An 18,298-nucleotide genomic window follows, 5' to 3' on the forward strand; every position below is an offset into this window, starting at 1 on the left:
GGTTCAACAATATTAGCGAAATCTTTTATGAAAGACTGATAGTAAGAACATAACCCAAGGAAAGAAGAAAGTTTCTTGGCGGTGTTGGGCGGTGGGAAATTCTTGATTGCTTTTATTTTTGAATCTTGCGTTTCTATACCCTTTTGCAAAATTTTATAACCGAGATATTTAAGTTCTTTAGTTGCGAACTTGCATTTTGAGGCGTTAATTGTAAGACCGGCCTCTTTTAATAATTTAAAAACTTCTTCTAGATCTTTAATGTGTTGTTCCAACGTACTACTCTTTATAATTATATCATCTAGATAGATTAAAGTTGATTTTCCTAGGACAGGCTTTAGAACAATGTCCATAGCTCTCTGGAATGTTGATGGGGCCCCACACAACCCAAAGAGCATGCGTAAAAATGCATAAGTTCCCGATTTTGTTATAAACGCGGTTTTATGTATGTCTTCGGGTCTCATAGCTATTTGATAGTAGCCAGACGTTAAGTCCAAAGTAGACATGTATCTTGTAGATTTGATCTTTCTAATAATTTCCTCTATAACCGGCAAAGGGTAAACTGGGAATTTAGTAATACTTAGTTTTCTGTAATCGATAGCAAACCTCCAAGCCCTTTTATCCGAAGGAGGAAACTCGTTCTTTTTCCTACATAGTACGACTGGACTCGCGTACTCACTATTTATGGGCGTTATTATTTTATTCTTTAACATCTCCTGAATATGTTCTTCGATGATTACGTCTTTTTGTTTATCATAACGATATGGTTTAGTCCTACAAGGTTTTTCGGCAGTTAACTGTATCTGATGCGTAACTATTTGACAGCTGCCAGGCTTTTCTGAAAACAAGTTAGAAAAATTACTCACCACTTGCTGGATGGCTTGACTTTCATGGTCATTCAGATGGCTAAGGTCCACTTGCGGTTGTTCCACAGGTTCCACCACCCTCTGGTCCATTTCCAGCACAACTGAACTGTCTTGAAAATTCAATTTGGCCCTCGCGGCCCTTAAAAACTCCATACCTAAAATAAGAGGATTTTGCAGATTCTTCACTACAAAAATTAATACTTTGAGGCTTTCCTCTTTTACCTGTATGTTTAATGATAATTTCCCGATGCAGTGACAGGTTTTTCCTTGCGCCGCTATAATTTCGGTATTTTTGGTTTTAAATAATCGTACCCTATAAAAATTCTTTTTGAAGAATGTTTCGCTCATAAAATTTCCTTCTGCTCCTGTATCGATGAGGGCTTCTACTGGTACATCGCCAACCAGGACTTGTATAATTGGTAGATGTGAGTTTTTTACGATGACCGTATTTAAATGTCTTTTTGAGGGTTTTTTAAAAATTTCCGGGGTCTGGACCCTCGCTTTCACAGGCCCCTCTACTCCTTTAAAGCTTTCCTTTCAAGTTCTGCCTTCTGGGTACGCGGATGTTTGTTTTCGAATTTTCTTTTTGGGCCTTGACCTTCGAGGTTCGATGAGTTAGCTTGATAGCTCTTTCCCCCATAAGAGCGGTTTTCATTTCTGGTTTGCTTATTTGAAGATTGCCTTCGGGTTCTTTGAGAATACGATGCCCCTCTAGCTTATTCCGCTATTCTGCGATTTTGAAACTTCGCCAATTCGAAGAGCTCCTGCAATGTGCTTGGGTTTCTAATTTCAAAGTAGTCTTGAACAGCAGGTAACAATCTTGGTAAGAATTTTTCAATAATCTCCGCGTCGGGTTTCTTCCCATACAGCATATCTGTCAGCTTAATTTTTCGTAGAATAAAGTCCGTCAACTCTTCTATATCCCGTTGATAGAAACTATGCTCGATCTTTCACTATGGGGAAGGCCTTTACTAACGATTTTTTGAAGTTTTCAAATGTATATGTCTGGCTTCCAAATTCCCCTAATAAAATTTTGCCTATATTCTTCCACCATAGCGCGGCCTGTCCTCTTAGTGCAGATGTGGCGATGGCAACTTTTTGTCTTTCAGGCACAGGGTAGAGCTGAAAGTGATTTTCTAGGCCTTCTAGAAATATCGCCACCGAATTTTTTCCGTCGAAATTGACGTTTGGCTTGATTGACGCTCTCAAAGTCTGGACCAGGTATCCAAATCCTTCCAATTGGCTTGCCATTTTATGGTGTTGTCCCGCGGCTTCCATCCGATTTTCGGCCATTTCTGTTCGATAAGTGTTCGGGCGCCAATGTAGAGTTGCGCGCCTCCAACCTGCACGCAACCAAGAGGTGACTGTTGAAACTGGAAAATAGACAGAGTCTTGCTAAGGGTTTAAAGTCCCTTTTTATTCAACTTAAGAAATTACAATTGCGTGCTCTTGACACTCACAAACTACGCCGACCCGGCGGTAAAATAAAAATAAGAACCTGAAAAGAAATAATAACAAGACTCTAACTACGAGGCTCTCTAAACGTAACTAACCTCACCGCGTTTTACAATACCGCTGCTAATTCAGCAAACTTTGAATATCACGTTGAACGATTAACAGTTCTCCGAGGCAAGCACACAAGCCGAAAAGCGGGGTTCTTCAATTTCTGGCTAACTACCTCCGCGCTCGTGAAGTAAGAACAGCACACCTCGAACTCGTTTCCTTTCTTATTTAACTCAGAATACTTCCGCTGATAATTTGAATCCTTGCGCGTTCTACTAAAATTTACATACTCTGGCATTGGCAGTTCCAGGGGAAAGTAAGGCTTGACAGGAAAGATAGTTTAAACTTAAAATAAATGTTAGTTAAAATAAATATAAACCCTACACAGTATTAAAAAAAAAAAAAAAAAAAAAAAAAAAAAAAAAAAAAAAAGAGAAAAGAAAAGATGGCGCAGAAAAGATACTTCGTCTGGTTTATGTGCTAACTGAGCTGTTTATAAATATTTATTTTCTCCAACTATTTCTTACTACAGTTATTTGTTGTTGTTTATCTCAGCCCATAAAAGTCTCTCTTTGGTATCTCTTTTATATTCTCGAGTTACTTTTGAAAAATAATCTTTAAAACAGGAAATTTTCCATCGGTTTTATACTTTCTGGAAGGACTGATAAAAACAACACATTAAATCGAAGAAACACAATAGTAGTACTGCTATTTTCTAGAGCTCAGAATCCTAAATTAACGTCTCTGGTTTATTGCCACAAGGCATATTATGTTGAATCGACAAAAAATTTTATATGAAACACGAAATGGCCTAATGACGAATAAAGAATTTTATTCAACTCTCAGCCGATTTCTAAACTGTATTCAACCTACGAAGTGCCTCATCGATACCCCCTTTTGTGTTAAGAAATATCTAGTATTATATTAACCTCATTTGAATCAAGTACAATTAACAAAATTATGCCTCGTCATATGTAATCAGTTGCTTTTAAAGCAGGAACTATTCCTATATTTTTGCTTAAACTTCAAATCAAAATTGCTTGAAGACTATCTGAAAGTGTTATGCAATCATAAGAGTAATGCAGACACTCTTATAACTGCATTACACTTTCAGATAGTACTATGTTTATTCGTAGTTAAGACGTAGTAATGCAATTATAAGAGTTTCCATATTTTATAAAGGAAACAAAAAGCCAGTTATCCGTACATATTTAGTAGTGAAAGATTCAATAATGCTTTTCCATTTCATAGAAATAGTGAAAGTTTTTTTAATTAATGAAACTCTAGGATATCCGTAATACCTAATGCAACAATTATATCAAGGTGAGATTTTTCTTGAGATTATTTCACGAACTCTGAATTCGTCAAAATCAAAGTTTTCCATGAATGTTCAATTATTCTGAGAATTCTGGATATTTTCCTATTATTTTTAATTTATATTATGATGATTATATTGATCATTTATTAAAATAATTTTTATGCTACTTTTCGTTAGAATTTCTTGAAACATGCTCTGTAAATTAGTATTGCACATTAATACTAAATTAAAACTATATTATAAAATGCAAATTAGAGAATGAACTTAGCATTTAATTTTTATTAGACTTCCAGGAATCCGAGAAAATTTGTTTCTAGAAGTACATAAAGTCACATTTCTTTGCTTCTAAATAACAGCAAACAATTTTGATACCTAAAGATCTTTTTTTAAAAAGTACAACTTAATAATGCGGACCTAGGGTTATAAGGTATTTCTCCCGCCTTCTTAGCGTGCCTTCGTGGTGTAGTGGTCTGCATACTGGGCGCGTATTCCAGAGGTCCGTGGTTCGATTCCCGGCGAGGTCGTTGCTCATTTTTCAAGTCTGTTTCTTCCAAAAAATACCTAATGTCTCTACATGGTTTCTGCAGTATCATGTATAAACTTAGCAGTCAATTAAATTGTGATCTTAAACTAAAAATAGCGGTGTTGTATTCGTTTCCAAAATCTTATTGGTTTGTAAATGTAACTTACAATTTTAAAATGTATAATACATATATTTTAGCTGATTATATATTATATTTATTTTCCTGTTGCTTTATTTCTGGCATATAGCTCATCCGAAATGTTAAATATCGGACCGTAAATTCCTTAATGTATATCCCCGGCCGCCCATGTTTCACGAATTGTCACTACTTATACCTTGACTGCCCAGCGAATTATGCCCCCTCTCGTAAAACTACTGCCCTAAGAATAGAGTATGATGTTTGCATTTTGAAGGTAGCTGGTAAATTCTTAGAGATTAAAAATAGAAATTACCAAGTAAGCTTATCAATATTATTGAAATAATAACCAGAGGTTTGATATTGGTAAATATATAAGAGGTAAAAAATTACAAAATAGACGCCGAAATTAAATTTTGCCTGATATTTTCGATGTCATTTTCCCATTAAAGGAGACTAACAGTAAATTAGTTAAGAGCAATCAGTGTATAAGGTAATTAATAGCACTCAGTATATTAGAATGTTACTAACATTCAATCTATTAGAGTTTTAACTGTTTCAATTTATTTCTTAATTTTAGAAATATGTTAATTTCTATCGGAATTTAAAAAATTCTTTGTCTGGGACGCGTATAAAAAACAAAATTTTACTGCTACATTTTTCTTACCTTAATTTGAAGCTGCCCAGACGATATAGTGGTGTTAGTGCCATTAACTGTTGTGCCGATTGGCCTGAATTTTCTGCGCGGCAACGGGGTACTCGAAATATAAGGCTAGTCGAAAATTCTCTCGAGTAGTTGAAGGTAAGGGAAGAGGGGTGGAAGACTCTCGAACCGTCGCCTTGGGTATTCAGCTTCAAAACTGGGATGGAACTGCTCAGTTAGTGCGGTGAGACTATACTTGTATAACCTATGGTGAAATTCTGATGTCTCACTCGCTTATAACTGTACCTTAATTCAAAATATAAGGAATTTATCTTTAGCAAATCAAAATTCACAGTTCCTGCCCTCTTTTTTTTACCTATAATTTGTTTCCTGGTAGAAAAATAATTAAAGACATTAGTACGTGCGTTTAACTTCTGGAGTATATTATAATACATATAGCCTCCTACACAAACCTATCAATCTTCAAGAAGTGAAGCATAATTTGTTTTCTCTAGAAATCCTTGCTTGGATACTTTCTTACACAACAGGTCAAAAATTACTTTATCTTAATATTATTTTCTTAGCATAGCTGATACTCCATACATAATTTTATGAGAACATTTGTTTTCAACTATGTAATATTTAATCAATATAAACTTAGCGCTCACAGAATCTTTCAAATTATCCAAAATAGAATTCACATTTCTATGGTGTACGAATAGTATTTTAAATAGACATTTTCGGAAAAATTCTCTTTTTATCAGAACCAATATAAAATTTTACCAAAATTATTCTAACAAATTTCGTTTGTAGTCAATTCACAGTTTGCTGTCAAAACTATAGGAAATATATAATAACTGTTCGATTGAAATGATAAGAATTATAGAAAATTGTGCACTTTTAAAAATGGAAAAAATAAATAGATTGTATGAAAATATCAAAATTTAGCCATCGCTGGCGTCAAATGTGCAAAATGAAATTCTTCGTGACCATATCTTTATTTTACTTCTTCACTTTCCTTATTTTTGGAATTTTTCCAAAAAGTGCATTACCGTGTTTAGCTGAGGAGCTCATTTCTCTAATTTATTGGCTTCCGTAATCGTTACTCTTACTTCTACTCCAAAGCATTCTTCATGTCTCCATCCGATATCATCTTTTAAGGCATCTGATACTTAAAATTTGGCATTTATTATCCGATGATTTTGTATTTTAATTCGTATAGAACTCACAGATTTTAACTTATAAATATGTTTTTACTTTTTTTAATGATGTTTTTTAAAACTGACAGCTTTGTTGATCTGTAAAGTCTGTTTCTTATATGCACAGTAAAACACTTTATTTAATTTCCGGAAGTGATATTCGTATGCATTCTTTTATTTTGATTCACAGAAATCGCAGAGAACGTCTTTTGGCCAAAGAACCAAAACGAACGTAAGATTATGATGAAGTACTTCAGTCTGAAATATGCAGCCTTTAATTAAGTGGAGCCATCATCACTTCTTAAATTTTTAAGTTGTCTTATGTTAATTAACTAGTTATTATAATTTCTGTCTTTACTGTAACTTTTCCTTTTTCTGTTCCTCATTAGAATGCAAATTTAATTGTTAGTATTTAAGCCGAGGAGACGGAGAGGAGAGGGTTTTAACATTGCGTGCGCGCTACCTGGTTAATTTCTGCCAGCTTCAGAAATTGTAATTATTGGGCGAGAGATTTAATTATCTCTCGCCGCTGATACTTTAATTCGGACGCTAAAATTAGGGAAAAAACTTCTAGTTTATTATTTAATTGTGTAGTCTTCGACTACTATTCAACTTTTAATTTAAATTTGACTGTTCTATTTATCTCTAAATTTCTTACTTTATGTCTTTGATGTAATTATAATATATTAACTTGCAAAAACAATGTAAGATTTCAGAAATTGTCTGTGACATGACAAAAATAAGAGGAAATATATTAACAAGATAATTGCCTTAGGAATACGACAAAGTACTAGGGAATGCACAAAATATTCTACAATAATTAGTTCCTTAAAAAAATTTTTAATTTAATTTTATGTAATTAGATATACTAATGTAAGTGTGTTGTTTGTATGATGTACTAATGTATGTTAGAAGTAATTATGCTATATTAATCTGTCATAATCCAAATTTTGTTAATAGATTAAGTTCATTGTATTAATTGTATACCGTGTTGTTGAAGTCGTATATTCAATACGAAAGTCTAGAATTATTGTAAAGTATCTCTGTAAATGTCTTGCTAGGCTGGCTTCTGATGCGAGCCAAATGAACGCCCAGCGGTAACAGTAGTGCTGCGGAGCAATACTGTCCACTTTTTCCGATCCCTGTTCTATTTATTTCCTTCTTCTTCTTCTTCTTCTTCTTTTTTTTTTTTTTTTTTTTTTGTTATTTGGCAGGATATGCATTCCAGTCCATCGCAAACTAAATGCTAGTTAAAAGGATTTCTATTTAAATCTACATTTAGGATTTGATCTATTTTTTATGGTTATAATTCTTGTAGAAGAGCGCATCCTTATGTTCCGAATTCTGTTAAAAGGATGTTATAACCTTAAGACTTTGTCGTTTATCTGAGATATATCGATAACTCGCTTCACGTTTGTTAGGGTTATAGAACTATAAGCGTAACCCTATAAAGTCATAAGTGAGAGAAACAATTATTGCCTGATTAGAACGGAGCCGTATGCATATGTGACATATGATGCTGGACAAATGCAATTTTATCTTTTCACATATAATCCACATATTTTAAATCGCTACTGCCATATGTATGTTCTTATTTTTACTTAAAAGAAAATTAATATTTTTCTAAAATCAATTGTTTAAATTTCTATTCTTTGTAATAGTTAAGCAGTAAAGCATTGTGTCGAGAGTAAATATATTTTTGAATTTATTCCTTTCTAGCTTAAAGATACAAAATTAACTTTAACTGTAATCTACAACAAAAAAATGAGAATGCATGCTCTATAACTATTTGTAAATGTAATCTCTCTAATTACCAAATGCTAGTTATTTCTCCCTAATATTGATTGCTTTCCAAAATCTAAATTATTAGAGAATAATAAAATACGAAGAAAGAAATAAAACTTCAGACGAAATAAAAATTTTCTAATAAGCCAGATTTTGTAAAATGTTTATTTATTTTTTTCCTTTTGATTACCTTTCCTGCCAATGTTATCGCTATGACTTTTCTAAATGGCTATGAATTTTTTCTTTCATGAAGCGAATGAAATGGAAATTGTACTGTGAATATTATTCTTTATATCTTTAATGCATACCGTCATTTATGAAAAATATATTTTAAAAGACAATATTCCTTTTACTGATTTTTTTCATTAAGATTTTTTGGAATTAAATAAAAACTACTAGGAAAAAATACAATGGACTCTGGAAAACTATTCTTAGCTATTCCTTTCATTTTTCAATAAATTGTAAAATGCAAATTGAGGACGTTCAGCGACTTGTAAACAGTCTTAATAAATAAAGGCTAAAACAAAAGCAACTCAGGTAACTAAGTCACTTTGAATAGAATGCGATTGCTTCTTTGCTTTGACGATAAATATGAATTAAAAAAACCTCATGTTTACACCATATGATTTTCTTGTACGGAATAACAAATTATACGCATATTTTGCTGCATTTCATTTAAATTTATTTCCTCGAATTTCATTAAACATATATGTTTCATTCAATTAATTCAGTTCTCACATTGCTGCAAGGCAAAAATACATGAAACCTCAAAATGCCTTTATTCAAATTTCAAAAATATAGGGGAAAAAACACCAAATACAGTTAAAACAATTTTTGCAATTAAAATTAGAGTTTTTGCGCAAAAACAATCAATTCGGCCAGCGGGCAAGACAGACTTTTCGGTGCACAAAACTGAAAGTTTACTTTTGGTCCCATTCCGCGAAATGACACTGAAGGTGCAGAATCTGACTTAATTCACTATTCTGTAAGTTTAAAATGCATACAAATATGGCTGCTATGGTAATAAAATTAGGCTTAGCCGCACTTAAACCACTTTTAAATTGTTGATAATTCTACAGCTATTGCCTGCGGATTAACTAAAAGCATAAAACCTTTAACTGGAAGGTAAGAACAACATAATTCAATTATTTTTAAAGCAAAAAATGTACAATTTACCAAAATGTAAGAATAAAAAAATTGAGCTCACGGAGCCGAGTAAAAAAGTGGATATGTATGTATGTATATATATATATTGTGCAGCTCATTGCAACCCAAAAGGGAAGTGCACCAACTACATGTTATAGCAGTCCTATATACAAAATTTCAACGTTCTGAAACCACTCGTTTTTGAGTTTGCGAGGTACATACGTATGTACGTACAGACGCCACGAAAAAAATCTCTTCTGAATCCATTTTAAATCCTTTTTGTAACCCGTTTGGGAAAAAAGAGTCCTTTATTCTGTCCTTACGTGCAAATGTCACGCTAAACATCGTTAAATTGCATTCGACGGCGGTCAAAATGGATATTTTCGTTGAAATATGACACCCGAAAATTTTCGCGATTACAACACTTCCTTTACTTCATACAAAGAAGTAAAAATGTTACTGTCCGAAATATAATAAAATAGTCATTCCAATAAACGTTTGCTTAAGTATAAACAAATCGAAGGCTGGACCCGAATGCTTATTTACGATTCTAACTAAAGAAAAACTTTAAAATTAGTGAATTTTAAAATTTATTTAATAGGACTAAAATGTAAAATCCTGCGCTATTGGTTCAAAGATAATAATTAAAGTAAGAGAGAAAATAAATGAAATTAACAAAAGATAATTAAATTGCAAAGGGATTTTTTCAGATATGCGAGACAACGAAACGCGCTTTTCTTGAGTTATTGATGGTTGTATGGACAGGTTCCAATTCCCTTTGATAAGTCGAGATCTTTCTATGGAATCAGCAATAATTACGTTGTTTTATTCTTTTCTTTTACATTTTAATTGACAATTCTTGTGTATTTATTTACAAATTCCAAATAATTATTACCCCAATAGTACAAATTTGTATTCTAAATTTTCTATTTTTTACCCTTTCTATTCAGTGCTACTTAAATAGCTTGACAAAAGACTGATTACCTGTAAAGCTTGAAAAGTTCCTTCCAATTTGCTCACTGAAATACAACTAGTAATTAAAAATAGTATAATATCCGCGAAGATACAACAACGGTAGTGATTAGCATATTAAAAAATATTTCCATTTCTTAGATTTTTATAAGATTTTGAAATATTTTTGTATTAATATATGAATCCTGTTACAATCTAGTATATTTATTACGTTTTCTTTTAAAAAGCCGCCTAAGAAATACAAAATTCAAAGGCAAAATTTATATTGTATTCAATAGTTCTGAAAACCTCTTCTAGTAGTTCTGAATCATATTTATTGAAGGTCACTGAACTTTGAGTTAAACATTGCCCGTTAGAAAATTAGTATAGTTGCTACAGTTTAGGAAAAGAAAATATGTTGCTGATTTAACTTTTAACTAATCTACCAAAATTCACGCAGTCTAGTTCTGAAAGATATGCTAAATGCTGCAACAGAATAATGCGCTCGTTTCTGTCAACAATTTCAAGATTGCCAGTGAAAGGCATCAAGTTTCATTTTTTATCTCAGAATTAAGTGCCCTACTTCGAAACATAATTTAATTTTGCTTCTGTTTGTGCTCCCAAGGAATAAAGAGAGTTAAGTATAAACTGATAGTAACCTAAGAATAATACTTTGGAAGCTAGTATTTTTAGTTTTCATGTCACGAATACTTTGCTTGATTTTTATTTTTCGCCGTTCTGTAGGTAACTTTAGCTTTCGTAATATCAGTTAGGAAGCCGACTTCTTTTATTCCAGTGCGAACTCATTTTAATGTGGCAATTACTTTTTGTTAAATTTGTCTTCTATTTCATTTGCATTTTCATGCATGACGCTGCTTAATGTTTAGATCTTGGTAGCGGCCATTATGTTTCATTTCATTATTATTCTTGCCTTTAACATAATAATCAGCTTGTGTTTTTAAATATGAATGCCATCATGAATGCTGCCATTTGATTAAAAATTTCTTTAGATGGGTACCAGAACTACTATTGTGGTCTACTTTCGCAGTTTCAAGCAATGCGTTATAAGCTATTTTTAAGCAATAAGCATAAAGTTATTTTTAAATAAAGATGAATATCACCTACTGTGTTATAATAAGTATAAAACAATGTATAAATCATTAACAAAAACCTACGTGTAATAGAACTTCAAATTTATATTTTACTTCTTTGTGAAGTTCCCTTAAACATTTGTAGGGATTATTTTAATTTCCTAATAGTTATTTTTAATTTTGAAACCCTTTCGTTTAAATTCCTGCTTTTCACCTACAACTCCCTGATATTTCAGTATCGCGTTTTATGTAAACGAAGTAGAACCACTATTTAATGAGAAGTTCAGTCACTTCAACAGAACAGCCCAGAAGTTCTCATTAGAGGATATTCCGATTTCGGGCGACGTCGTTGCTTTAAGCCTATCTTACTACGTTCGGCCCGTTAATATTCGCTGGTGAGGTTTAATAACATGCCAACGCGGTTAGTAATTTTTGTACAGATTCGGCTAATAGCTAGTTAGAATTAGTTTAGTTCCTTATTTTCTATCTTAAGTTAAAGCCCAATGGAGGCTTTCCTGTAAGCCCAAGGAGAGATTGACTGTATTAGTTCTTTGAGAGAATAAAAGGGTATTTTAACCCTTCTTTGGACCTTCATTGGACCAGCGAATAGTCACTAGACTCTTCACTAAAGTTCTAGTACCCAAGGACATGTAAATTAGCTAGAACTTTATGGTGGCGCCCGTACTAAAAGGTGGCTGACAATAATTCGTCACCACCAGGATCTGGACTTACTCTCTAGTCGTTGATTTTTCACCATGACATTTAAAGTTTAAATTTCCTTCCTTCGCGAAATTTATTTCTCATTACTTTATTGTAAGAGCTCTTTTCTGAAGAGAATTCATTTTAAGATTATTATCATTTTAATTAAGCAGTTATTATGATTTAGATTTTTACTATACCTTCTCCTTTCCGTTTTCTCACAAGAATGCAAATCAGTTTGACAGTATTTAAGTTGGGAATTTGGGACTGTAGAACAGAGCGTGTTTCTGCCATTCGAGACCACGTTACTAGGTTTCGCCAGCTCTGATACGATTGTAATTGCTTCGGCTTTGCGTTACTGCTTCCGAAATTTAATTGCTACGCCAGTGAGAAGTTCTGAGTGAACAACCGACTGTAAATCCCACTGGACTACGTGATAATGTTAGTACACTTAACTGACAATCTTTTACTAGACATCACTATCTAGAGTTAACATAAAGTACCTTTTTATAGTTGTTCCTTTAATTTTTACCACCAGTGTGCATACTGAAGGTACATTTGGCCATTGCTGAATATCTTCAACATATAAGGTAAAAATATTATTTTAAAAAAATCGATAATTCTGAAGTCATCGAAAATCAAATGCAATACATTACCTAACATTCGCTAAACCTGTAGAACTACAGAACAAATATCTGTAGAATGAATCTATAGAAGTACAGGACCAACTGGTCGGCATCACTGCACTGCGGTTCTTTAGCTTGTTAAATGTAGGCTCTCATTGCAACAAGCAATAGCTTTATTCTTGTAGTATAATTTAAAAAAAAAAAAAAAAAAAAAAAAAAAAAAAAAAAAAAAAAACAGAAGCAGATATTGCTGCGATACGTTACATGCTATTGACAGTCATTAATTTATTTGTAATAACGTTATGAATATAGCAATTTAAGAAGAATTTCAAAATGTGAATGTTCAAAGTGAAAACAATGAACAAATAACACCGTTTCTGTGACTTGATGCCGTTGGGGGTGGGGAAAAACAGATAATTCGAAAATACACTGCGGAAATGATATATCTGAAACCATACTGAATGGTAAATTGTTTGAATAAAGTACTTGAGGACTGCCTGAAGAAACGGATACCTTCGTGGAGAATTTCCTAAGTGAAATTGGCTCATATTTGCTTGACGAAAGCTGAAATATGTAAAGCAGAATTTTCATTAAGTTAACAAAATATTATGATATAAACTGTATCTAATGAAGTCATTAAGTCTTTACAAGTGTGACCTTTAAACTTTGGTTCTGATATTAGTTGATTGTGACAAACTAAACAATCTTTTTTTCATTCAAGGACACTTCTAAATTTATAAAAAAATAATTTTCTTATCAAATCTGCGATTTCTCTGTAGCGAATTGTATTCTGTCATAAATGTTATTTTTCCAGACGAGTGAATGTGCATTAATGTTAACTGAAAGTCGTTAATTCGATTTTTTAAGTTACTGTGGTATCTTTTTGGGTTATTACGCTGTTATAAAGGTCATTAATCTTTCGCTGGATTTCAGTTTATTTCTATCAAAAACTAGCTGGTCATCAGAATAGGAGAAAATGTAACTCATAAGGAAAGCTTGCTGTTTTATCTAGAGGGGATTTCCAGTATATCAAGTAAAAGTTTAATAGTTGCATATCGTAAAAGAGCTTCTGAATGCAAAAAAAAAAAATTTATGATAAAAATTATTTATAATTTCATTGATTAAAAATGTGAAATCCGTATTCATTTGTTGAAAATATTTTGTTCTGTTTAAGTACTACTTTATTAATTTAAAATTATGTAAGTATCTAGTTGTGGCTCTTGAATAAGTCCAAATATTAACATGCGGCTTTCGTAGGTTTGAATTTCAATCATGGCTCGTGTAGCATCGAACCCAGTTCAAAAAGCAAGTTATGAGATTAAAAAATCATTGAAAAACAGGAAATAACTTTCAATATATGTGTTATGAAAATATTTTACTTTCGGAACTGCTTGAAACTCATTTTTATTTAAAATAATAATTTTTAACGAGATATTTTACAAAAGTGTAATAAGTAAATTTAAAAATTATGTGAATTCGTTTCTTTTCTTCTTCATTTTTGAAACGTTTGATTATACTTTTGTCTTCTTTTATTTCTTTTGTGTATGTGTTTGTGTGTCTGATGCATAAATCAATGGATTTTCAATAATTAGCTTTTAACTTTCAGCTTTTTAATCCTTCACTGCGATCTAGAATGATCAACATTTAAAAGCCACGATTCTAATTACTGTATTTTCTCAACACTTTTAATCATTTCTAATATTTTGAGAAGATTTTAGCACCAAGCTAGACACCAGCATCTGTGAATTAGCACTCTCGATAACTATCTCCATGATCAGACTCTTGAGGAAAAGTGTGGTTACATATGTTCGAAAATGATCTGAAGGAAACATGCTTCAACTTAACAACTGTCTTTTTAATGTTTCAAGCATTTTATGCCTTAATCGCCATATTCCATTCTCTGCAAGATTATAGTTCACTTAGTTTTAAATCTATGAAATAATTTCACAGTAAATGTACAATGGCTAACGTTTGGGGTAAAAATAATCGCTTGTATGATTCATACTCTTTCATTTCATTCTAACTATTATATTCCTTTTTGTCTGGCAGATTTATACTAATGCATACTTGAGATTTTCATAAGATCTTAAATGTGATAGGCGTTTTGCTTTTATCTAGTCTTTTTGTCAAGATTCAACTGACATATGCATTTTTTGTGTCAGCATAATTAAAATAATTTTATATAAAGTGAAAACCTACATGCGTTGCTCTCTGATTAAGTCTTTGAACACATTTTTAAACCTCAAGCTTCAACTGAATTAATTAGACTAATGTTTTCCTCTATGGATTCCAGAAGTCTTTTGCTTACAGACTTTTAACTTAACTGGTTCATCATCGACTTTCAAACAGAAATAAACACTGCAGGTAAAATATTGTACGAAAAATTAAAAGCGATAATTAGTAAGGCCATATTTGAGAAATAAGTAATGTCACCAGAATTTTTACCAAGAGAAACAGTTTTAATTCTTACTATCATACTCCAAGTGAAGTAGAGAACACAAATTGATGATGCGCAAGAGAAAACTATATATAAGTTTCTTATTACATCATATTTTAAAATGTTGTTTCTTATAACACATTATTTAATTAAGTTGATAGTGTATGCTGAACGCGACAGAACATTAAAAACCAGCATTATTTTTATTAGTTAATAATCAACAAATTTTAAACTTTTTTGACGCTATTTTCGATTAAAAGGCTGATGCACTGCAAAAATGAGTTTTTCCCTTCAGAAATAAGCAAAATGCTTTAATAAAATGCTTTAATTAAGCAAAATAAAATGTTTTAATTAAGCAAAATTAAAGATGAGAGATTCCTCCCTCCCTCCCTCCCACTCACACTTTTGTCTTTTTATCTGAAGATTATCCCAATCGACAGAGAATAACAAATACACTCTCTCTTTATACATAGACATTTTTACATAAATTTTAAAACCAGGATCATAAAATTACTAATGGTTTGTTGTTTATTTGAAAAACTTTACGTTCTAAGCAATCGCATGTAGCTTTTAATCTCTTAAGTCCATAATTATGCCCACCCTTTATGATCTACAAAAACAGAAATAGTTATACGTAAATTAAGAAAATGACAACAACTCTGTATGTCTTTTATTTAAAAATTGATTTTGTTATGCTTATTATTGATTATGCTGTGTGTCAATAACTCTTCTGTGTTAAACTATTAATGACATTCCAATTGCAGTTTAATGCACCGCTTGAGATAATTCTACAAGAATTATAACCATAAAAAATAGATCAAATCCTAAATATAGATTTAAATAGAAATACTTTTAACTAGCATTTAGTTTGCGATGGACTGGAATGCATATCCTGCCAAATAACAAATAAAACTAGTTTCTGTCATGGAGTCAGTGCACTGACTAGCATATTAAGAAAATATAGAAATAATTTATTCATACCTTAAACACAGAAACAATCCCGTGTTTAATATTATCCTCTATTTGGCGATTGTTTTCGTCTAGATTGAAAGATATGAAATGAATGGAAAATTAACCCTTTATTAAAGTAACATTTTTGCTCTGCGTATGCTTAAAATATTAAGCAGCCAGCTTGCAGTAAATGCAGCCAGTAAATGCAAGCAAATTTTTGGCATTTTATAATTTATATTAAACTGAAAATTTAACTGAAACGATTCCTAAATTAAATCCAAATTTAGTGCTAATGAAATGATTATCAAAGGAGTACTTGCTGCAAACAAAAATTTTAGCATTTTAGAATTTATATTAAACTGAAAATTGAATTAAAACGATTCCTCAATTAAATCCAAATTTAGAACTTTTCAGTGCTCCTGTGATAATCATTACATTAGAATTTGACTATGTTTCATTCCGTAATATGCAAGATAAGTTAAATGCGTTGATCTCATTTTAAAAATACAACTGTAGGCTATGGTATTACATTAAAATAATATTCCTTAACAAATAAATGCATACTAATACATCTAAAAGGGTGCAAGAATGGTGTAAGCTCATGCAGAATCTTAGGAACTGCTAGGACTACGCAATTGTCAACATTAGCTTGTTAATGATTACACATTAGCTTCCTCCACCTCTGACTTTAGCATTAAATATCCTCTGGGAAACTTATTACATGATAGGCGAAGACCCCAGCTCCCCCGGCCGAGCGGCCCTTTCTCCCACATTTGCTGACTAACGCTAACAATCATTAAAGTATTGCATGACAAATATTTTAAAATGCAGGACAGTTTAAATTATTTTTAACTGAAATTATTTTAGTAGTAACAATATAAAATTTCATTGCTCAATTCAGCAAAATATTAAAAGTGTGGAATAATCATAAATGACAGTTATAAATAAAATTTTTCTATATTAGCTTTGTACGCATAAATTTTAAAAACAAATAAATAACTAAAAAACAAATTAGTTTTTTTTCAGGATCATTGAAAAAACACTGAGGCTAATAACTTCAAAATTAATGTTCATATTACTGAGTTCTTAAACAAACACTTCAATTTATAATATCAAAATCGTTTAAATTATAAAATGCATTACAGAGTCTAAATTAATGTCCCTTAACTGTAAATTATGAAATATTTTTAACTTGACACATCTTTAGTTTGAAGTTCGATGTTAAAAACTTCATAAATCTAAATTTAGTGTAAATAGAAATTTCGGTAAAAAGTACAAATTCACGTATGCACATTATTATCATTTGAAAAGATGGTTTTGAGAAATAATTCTTCTGGTTGAAATTAAAACAATATTTATATATTTGTATTAATTTTTTATCATTTTTGATTAGTTTTATTTAAAAAAATTGTTTACCTATTTTAATTCAATTTTTATAATCGTTTGTTACATCCCATAATATAACCCAATTTGGCTGACGTTCACGAATTATTCTTTCATCAGCTCAATATATACAATTTAAACAACAAAAATGATATTCAATAAAGGATCTTTTAATAAATAGAGTAGGAACGACAAAAGAAAAAAACTTTACAATTTATATGAAGCATTTATTTATATTTTAAAAAAGTGAAATGAAATCAAATACTCATCAATCAGATTTTTAAATCGAAAATATTTTATAAGGGGGGGGGAGAAAGTTTTATCTACTGAAAAACGTTCGTGTGTCAAAGCGAACATTCTGTCTACAAATGTCGATAAAAAGTCATACGGAACGGCAATGTTTAAAATCGCATGACAAGATATCCAAATATAATTACGCTCAAACAGTAAACGTTTCTGAAGAGAGGTGGGGGGGAAAATTCAAAAATATTACCCGCATCACGGTAGCATCTTAACGCAATCAGCATATAATCGTCTGCGACCTCCCCATAATAACACCAACCTGGCTGGTCGCCACGAATTCTTTTTTCATCAACGCAATAAACAGGTTGACGAGCATGCATACAGTGACTTAAAGGATAACTCACATGGATCATTTTCACGTCCAGATTTCGATGCCAGACTTCCGACTGGTTACTCGTAGACCGTGGACGGGTCGGTCAGCGGACACATACGGACGTTGTGCGTTGGGGTCCATCGTTCTGTTCGGTACGATACCGGCGCAAAACGGTAGGGAAGCGAAGAGCAACAAGATCATCGATTTGCTGCTCGCGTTGAGGAGCTTCGGCGAACGCGCATGCCGCTTTGCATTTCCAGGCCAGGGAATTTTGTCTGCTCGGATGGCAACGGTTCTCGGCAGTTGCTATGGCGCCCGATAAATAATGCGTTTTGTTTGGTTTTTATGAATAGGAGAAAGGAGGAGATATCGTGGAGAAACGACACCGTTGACGTGATAACACCTGATGTATTCCTACCAAGATTTAA

The 18,298-nt window shown here is 32.0% G+C and overlaps 1 protein-coding gene across 1 annotated transcript in view; it reads right to left on the bottom strand.

Moving 5' to 3' along the window:
- Positions 1–18,086, bottom strand: part of LOC118200487 (Golgi-associated plant pathogenesis-related protein 1-like) — a 96,715-nt gene extending 78,629 nt beyond the window's left edge. Inside the window, exon 1 of the mRNA XM_035372441.2 lies at positions 17,902–18,086. The gene's annotated coding sequence lies outside the window, so the exon portion shown is untranslated. The remainder of the gene's footprint in view (positions 1–17,901) is intronic.
- Positions 18,087–18,298: the final 212 nt, after the last annotated feature.

Source organism: Stegodyphus dumicola, chromosome 5 (genome assembly GCF_044657685.1).
Source record: "Stegodyphus dumicola isolate Sdum_Otavi_A_Nest chromosome 5, ASM4465768v1".
Classification (NCBI taxonomy): Eukaryota; Metazoa; Arthropoda; class Arachnida; order Araneae; family Eresidae; genus Stegodyphus; species Stegodyphus dumicola.